This window comes from Neoarius graeffei, chromosome 1 (assembly GCF_027579695.1).
Source record: "Neoarius graeffei isolate fNeoGra1 chromosome 1, fNeoGra1.pri, whole genome shotgun sequence".
Classification (NCBI taxonomy): Eukaryota; Metazoa; Chordata; class Actinopteri; order Siluriformes; family Ariidae; genus Neoarius; species Neoarius graeffei.
The window spans coordinates 116,029,974-116,038,333 of NC_083569.1; the positions used below are offsets into that span (position 1 = coordinate 116,029,974).

At 41.2% G+C, this 8,360-nt stretch overlaps 1 pseudogene; it reads left to right on the top strand.

Moving 5' to 3' along the window:
• The first annotated feature begins 4,985 nt into the window (after positions 1 to 4,985).
• On the top strand, positions 4,986 to 5,089 carry LOC132898046 (U2 spliceosomal RNA; annotated as a pseudogene).
• Positions 5,090 to 8,360: the final 3,271 nt, after the last annotated feature.

Below are 8,360 nucleotides of genomic sequence, written 5' to 3' on the forward strand. Positions count from 1 at the left end.
ACTTTGTAATGTTGCCATTCATTCTCTCAACACTTACAAGATGTTTATGGATGGAAGACACCAAGTGATGAAGCGTTTCAGGTGTTATTTTGTTCTGTTCTTCCTGCAAACAGGTCTTAAGGTGTGCAACAGTACAGGGTCGTCACTGTCATACTTTCCACTTCTAAATTCTCCACACATTCTCTATGGAGCACTTGCATGTGACATCACAGCTGATCCAGATTGTGACAGACGCCATCTTGTCGGTCAAATGCCATATTCCGCCTTCTACTTCTACTTCTGCTTCTACTTCTGCTTTTACTTCTACCTTTTCTTCTGGAAAACCCTACTATATACAATTCTACTACAACGGCTGCGGCTACAAGCTCTCCCTACCTGTGCACGGTTTTTATGTTTTTTGTGTGTATTTTTGCATGTTGTTCGTCTGTACCGGACTTCAATATCCACTACAACCGTATGGACTTACTGGACATTGGTTTCCAGCAGAAAATGACGGTTTGTAGCGATTTCCATCGCATGCACAACATTCCGGACGAGAAAAAAAAAAAAACATTCCGGACGAGATAGCGAGACCAGCGGGGTCTCCGTGGATTGTTATCGGAAGCAAAGAGAAGGAGGCGGCGTCGGGAGAGGAAGCAAAAGCGAGGCTGCAGAGCCGGCCTGTTGACTAAGCTCAGAAAACAGCCACTCAAACCTCCACTGCTAAGCCTCTCTCTCTCCAACGCCAGATCCATGTAAACAAGACGGACGATTTGGAATTACCTTATTCTATTCTATAATCGGCTGGTCAGTGCATCTAGTATCAGTACTAGTAATACTTAAGTGACTTACCCATCCAATGAGGATTCTTGTTTACAAGATGCCACATCTGAGTCGCTGACAAATCCTGAATTTCTGTAAAGATAACTGTCCAGAGATTTATAAGCACGCAGTGCTTCACCACTGAACAGCGAGGGGAAAGTTAATGAGGTAATTATACATGTCCGGGTATTCCGCTGGCAGTTCAAAATCCGGTCGTGAAAACTCCGTCCGGAAAGCCATAAGGGTCACTAATCTGTAGCTCGTTTATTTTAGACATATATCTAGTTATCTGCTCATTAGAAAAATGAGCCGTGTAGTCCGTCGGTTGAAATTGATCCATTCTGTACACGAGTGCAGCAGTATTCAGCGGTGTTTTTGACCGACAAGATGGCGGTTGTGTACTTTCCGGTCACGTGACTGCAAGATCTCTATTGGGGACAGAGGGGACACTCCCTCTTCTTCCATAGCCACGCCTTTGTAATGTGAGCAGAATGTGGTTTTGTATTGTCTTGTTGAAATCTCCCTGGAAAAGATGTCATCTTGAAGGCAGCAGATTTTGCTCCAAAATCTCAGTGTACTTTTCAGCATTAATGCTCAATCACAGAAGTGTAAGCTACCTTTGTCAAGGGCACTGACACAACCCCATACCATGACACACCCTGGCTTTTGGACTTGTTCCTGGTAACAATCTGGATGGTCCAGAGCACACAGTCTCCATTTCTTTCAAAAAAGACCTGGAAGACTGATTCGTCTGACCACAATACATGTTTCCACTGTGTGATGGTCCATCCCAGACACCTTTGAGCCCAGAGAAGTTGATGGCTCTTCTGGACACAGTTAACATAAGGCTTCCTTTTTGGGCAGTGAAATTTTAACTGGTATTTGTGAATGTAACTCTGTATTATAGCTTGACAAAGGTTTGCCAAAGTAATCCCGAGCCCATGTGGTTCTATCAGCGACAGATGAGTGGCAGTTCTTGATGCAGTGCTGTGTGAGGGATCGGACATCACGGGTGTTTAGGATAGGCTTGAGCCCTTACCCTTTACGCACCAAAATTCTTCCAGATTCATTGACTCATTTAATGATATGATGCACCATAGAGGGTGAAATATCAAAATCCCTTCCTGTCTTCCTTTGAGAAACATTGTTTTGAAACATTTCAGTCATTTTCTCACACATTTCTTTACAAACTAGAGATCCTCGGCCCATCTTTGCTCCTCAAATACTCGGCCTTTCCTGGATACTGGTTTTGTCCCAAATCATGATTACAATCACCTGTTGACATCACCTGTTTCAAATCACATAATTATTGAATTGTTTTCCCTCATTACTAGCCCTAAATTGCCTCCTCCCAACTTTTTTGGAATGTGTTGCTGGCCTGAAACACAGGAATGGATGTATATTAACAAATTAAATGAAGTTGGCCAAGCAAACATGAAATATCTTGGGTTCATTCTGTCTGCAATGAAATACAAGACAAAGTAAATTTAGAAATCACTTTTTTTTTTTTTATTTGCATTTTCCATTTTCCAACTTTTTTTTTTCAGATTTGGGGTTGGATATGTCACGTTATAATATGCAGTATATATGTTTATAAACAAACATCTGAACTCCATCAAGTGTTGTAAAGTCATATTGATTTTGTTGAATAAAGCAATTTTCATAAACTATGATAGAAAAGATAATGAGAGTTAAACACAAATTCACTGTTATGAAAACATGGGTTTAATGTGTTTTAAATAAAAATCATACCTCTGTACCTGGCCCAAGATGTGATCGGAATCAGAATATTTCATTTCAACTTTTGCAGATTCTTCCAAATTATTGTGTTTAAATAAAAATAGTACCTCTGTACCTGGTCCAAGATATCATCTGAATCAGAATATTTCATTTTGTTTCAACGTTTGTAAATTCTTCAATATTATTCTGATGATGTTGCATATATCACAGAAACTCAGATGTGTAGTTCCACTCATCTAACATCTTGATGTAATTCGTAATTATTTATAACATTTCTTGACTGTGTATTTGGTCTTTTGTAGTTACTCTGTGACTCAGTGACCAGGGCTTTGTAAAATAAAGTGCTTCTGTAAGAAACCATAACTACTGACAAATCACTTTCATCACATTCACACAAACTGGAACTGCTCACATCACGATCACCACTTATTGCTGATATAGCTGTGTTTCACAGCCCTGTTCTGCTTCCTTTTACCAGTGACAGGAACACGAGTGCGTAAGAATGAATCATAATGTATATGGTTCATAAAGACTACAGCCGACATTATCCAGTTCAGTTTGGAAACAGATGATACCTGTTCATAAATATAATTTTTTTAAAAATGTATTTTGTTGTTGATAAAAACATGTTTTGGAGATTAGATGATAAATGTTCCACTGTTCTGAAATCATCATGATATATGAATGATGACAAATTCATCATGATAGTTTAGATCTTGTATTATTGTTCTACAGTGAGCTCGAAACCTATAGCATCCGTGAATCCTGATAAACAGGTGTTCAGTGGAGACGCCGTCACTCTGAGATGTGACATACAGGATGAAAGTGTCTCTAGCTGGCAGTACAGCTGGTATAAAGATCCTTCACACAGTCGTGTCAGTAGTGAACAGGTGTACACAATCAGTGGTGTTAAAGTGACCCACACAGGTAACTACACCTGTAGAGGAGCAGAGAGAGGAGGCTCACGCTCATCACACTTCAGTGATGCTGTTACACTGGAAGGTGTGGGTGTGTGAGTTTGCTTGAGTGAGACATTAAAATGTGCAATTAGATATTCTTAGATTCTCATTATTAAATAAACCTACAAATTAACAATTTTGTATTTCCTGTGTAACAGAGAGACCACGGCCAGTACTGAGTGCATCTCCACAGAGCTGGCTGACTGAAGGAGACTCAGTGACTCTAAGCTGTGAGGTTACAGGCTCCTCTACAGACTGGACATTCAGCTGGTACACAACTGTTCCCTACAGATCCGGATTAACTCAAATAACAAATAGTCGTGGCTATAGCATGTCTGTGGAGCTCCTCTCAGACAGCAGCAGAGGATCTGGAGGCAAATACACTCTCAGTCCTGCTGCTCTGAAACACACAGGAGTTTATATGTGCAGAGGAGAGAGAGGAGAACCAGCCTCTCACACACAGTACAGCAATCCACAGCCTCTATGGATCACTGGTGAGGAACATTAACAATGGGTTCGGGTTAAAGTTTCTGACTGCAAAGTTGAATTCTGGGTAAAATGTTCTATTTCTATTGCTGCTGGAATTTTGAGATGCTTTGTTGCTGCACACACTGTGTCTCCGATGTGTAAATGTTTTGCCGAGATAAAATGCGTCCCACATTTTACGATTCCGGAGATCGCTGAAGCAATTGAGCAACAATATCACATGACCACCGTGGGGTGTGTTGGACCTACTTTTAACCAAAACAAGTCGGTGTGGGCAAACATGGTGGACTCGGCTCTCCTGCCAGCTAAAATCCAGCGGAAATTTAAAGGAAAGCCTGCCTAGTGAGTGTAACTGCAAGATAGAGCAAGGTTAGATGATGTGTAATTTTTCTGGACAGATAACTAAATCATTCTAGCTAGCGTTTAGCTATCTTAGCCTTAGAACCCATGAGCTCGACTCCACGGTAGAATGTATGGAGTCATGCACCTAATGTTTTGATCTTACAGAGAAAGAAACAATAACACAAAAGCAGTAACATAGAAAATATATATTTGTCTTTTTTTCACTGATCTATTCGTGAAGGTCAACCACAAATTACATCCCTGTGACTCAAAACTCTCCGAGGTCGATGCAGAGTCACAATGTTTTCTGCGCATCATCATCCTGGTGTGACGCAGTTCCATAGTTATGCTAACTGGTTAAAGCTCCCTGCATTCGGCTGTTTCCTGTTTCTGTAGGGCCGTACCGTATACCTTAAGAGGGAGGAAAATGGTCCCATAACAGAGAAAAGCGACCCTCAGGACATCAAAATGATCACATCTTGTCAGCATGATATTGTTCTTGCAAGATGTAGGAAAATGCCATGGATGGAAAATTTTTTTGAAAATTTCAGATCACTTTGCAGTCAGCACCATTAAACAGAGTATGATATGGTGGTGTGAATGTCAGTTAAGATTCATTCAATATTTATTAATATGTATAAGGCAGTTAAAGAACCCTTCACTTCTCGTCCTTTTGGCTAAGATCAAGTGTAGTATTTGTTCTTATCAGTATAATATCTGATATGTTCTCTAAATGAGCAAGTTTTTGGGCAGCACGGTTTGGCACTGTAGCCTCACAGCAAGAAGGTTCTGGGTTCGAGCCCCGTGGCCGATGGGGGGCCTTTCTGTGTGGAGTTTGCATGTTCTCCCCGTGTCTGCAAGGGTTTCCTCCAGGTGCTCCGGTTGCCCCACAGTTCAAAGACAGGAAGTCAGGTTAACATGGGGCAGCCTTGGGCTGAAGTGCCCTTGAGCAAGGTACCTAACCCAACCCCTAGCTGCTCCCTGGGTGCTGTAATATGGCTGCCCACTGCTCTGGGTGTGTGTGCATGTGTTCACTGCTTCAGATGGGTTAAATGCAGAGGATGAATTTCACTGTGCTTAAGTGTCCATGTGGTAAATGAAGGCTTCTTCTGAATGCTGGTCGAGTTTGGTGACAAGAGCCATGTGTTTTTCTTTTGTTCCGTCTCTGCTCCTCATTTTGTCATTCGTTTATTTTCCCTGATATAAAGAGGACGAAGGAGATGATTGAGGATCTATGGGCTGGAGGGTTTTATTATAAAATCCAGAAAGCCAGAGCAGGTCAACACTAGAGATTTAACTGAATATGAATATATTATTTAGAATGAACAGGGGTGGGTTTCCCAAAAGCCTCTTAAGGCCAAGAGAGTCTTAAATTACCTCGAAAGAGCCATCGTCAAGCTAATATAGCTTTCCCAAACAACTTCGTTGCCTAAGTAGTCCTTGAGTTGCTTGAAATTTATGAGAGACCCAGACCACTCGTTCAAAACAAAGAGCGACTCTCTCACAGCCAAATACACAGACTGCGCATGCGCTGTAGAGGGACGCTCACAGTCAGCGGGGGAAACTGGTGTTGAATCTGCTGCCCGTGTTAAATTATTTTTCTTGTTATTATTTTTCTTCACTTTCTGGTGCAAGTACATCCAGTTAATTATTAAATAAATAAGCAAAACTTTATGAATATATTTCAAAATGTTATGAAGTTACATATGGACATCTTAATGTCACATTGATATCGCCACATTTTAATCAAATGCAAGTCCATTAGGCGAGTGATTCACTAATTTAGGCCGAATCCCATTTCACCCCTTGGACCAACCCCTTGGCCCTTCCCCTCCATTTTACGCGTTCACGTGAAGGGGTAGGGGTATCCCAATCCCAGTTAACGCGGAGGGGTAGGGGAAGGGGTAGGGCTTCTGTACCCCTCCAAACGGAGATTTTCCTGGAGCTGACTCCAAACGAAGGGGTTTGAGTGATTTCCCACAATGCCATGCGGATTTCAGCGAGATTTCAGAAAGATGGTGGTTCCCGCGGCGAAAGATTGTCATAAATGTATTTTCTCCATTATTTACGTGTTTTAAGTTGTTATCCAGAGGAAACATGCCGCTTGATTCGCTTTCGAGCTGAGAATGAGAACCGATTTCTGAAATCCAAGCTGCTGCTAAAAAGCTTTGGGAGTGAGTATTGTTTTCGGTTGCTTGACTGCGTACGTTTTGTTCTGTTATTCTCGCTTTTATTGTTTACATGAGTGTTCTGACACCTCATTCTGTCGGATGTGGTGCACGAAGCGCCAAAGATATCCCATTCAGTGGTGTTAGTTAACAAATCACACCCTGCCAGCAGAGATTTCTGGTTCTGGCTCTGACTGTAGCGGCTGGTCGCAGCCAATGACGCATTTGGTCGCGTTTTGCTAACGTAAACGCTGACGGAGGTACGCGATGACGTATGCGATCGTTGAAGGGCTATCCCAATACGTAGGGGTTGAATTTCAAGCCCTATCCCTTGTAGCTCAGTTTCAAGGGGAAGGGCCAAGGGGAAGGGGTAGGGGTAGGGGAAGGGGTAGAAATTAGAATTGGGATTGGGCCTTAGTGTCATAAATGAGACACATTTCTGCACCTCTAACCAGGGCTTTGAACCAGAATTTTTTTCCTATTGGTTCGTTCCGAACAGAAACGGAATTTTAACGTTTCCGGTTTTGGGTTCCACCATTAAATAGACGTTCCCGAACCGGTTAGAACAAAAAAATTTCGTTCCCGGAACGGTTAATTACATTCCCTGTCAGCTATTTAACAAGTGGCTATAAAATTATGTCTCTGTCTCATCCAGCTTAAGCCAAATATAGGCTAATACTATTACAACCTTCATTAAATAAGACAAGAAATAATTCAAAACAATTATTATTTCAAATGTTGGCGATTTGGATTCTCAGTATGTCTTCCCATCTACACAAACAGAAAAAGTGCCAAAAATGAAAGATAATTCGTTTAGTGTGTTACCAAAGGCTAGTCAGGCCCTATGCATTGATAGGCTAACAGAGGTTAACGTCATTTAATGTTCGCGAGCCTCTCATTAACGTGGACAAATATATTGATATCGTGTTTGAAATTGACGTTTTTGAATAACGATAGACTGCAATATTTACCTCTTATTTAAGATGTGGAGACGTGATAGTAGTCCACCCTCCCGCTCTCTCCATTCAGTCAGCGAACGTCACACAGGAAGTGAACCCCAGCTGGTCATAGAAACTTGCGCAGGAGAAGAATGACTTTTTTATTTGTAGGCTACGGAAACTTTGAGGAACGAAATAAAAACCGGTATTAACCGGTTACCATTATTTTTAATAAGCGTTTCTGTTCCGGAACATAAAAAATAATAACGTTTCTGGTTTCGTTTCTGTTCCATGTGAAATAGAAAAAGTTCCCGGTTTTGTTTTCGTTCCTTGAACCGGTTCAAAGCCCTGCCTCTAACATTGTGTGTGTGTGTGTGTGTGTGTGTGTACGAGAGAGAGAGAGGGGGTTTGACCTGTGTGTAGTGTGTACCAAAGGAGGTTGAATTGACCTCCATAGATAGATAGATAGATAGATAGATAGATAGATAGATAAGGAGGTCAATACAACTTCCTTAGGTACACACTACACACAGGTCAAAACCTCTCTCTCTCTCTCTCTCTCTCTGTGTGCATGTCTCAGGGAGATCATTGCCCACTCTGCACTGTGGATAACAGTTGAAATAATCCTGATTGCGTGATCGGGGGGTAACAGTGAAATGAGCGAGCACGGGGAACACATTTACTTCATTATTTAGCTTATTATTTGCTCATTCTTTCATGTGAACGCTTGTTCATTTAATTAAAAACACGCTTGGAATAAAAATACTGCCCAAAACCAAAATTATTTCATTAATTAATTACCACATTATATTTATAATGCTTCCAGATGATATTATATATTCTCTTATTTTAAACACTTTATATTTCATTAGATTTTGGTTAAAAACGAATGCCATGTGACCTTATCGACTGGATTTGGCAACTAC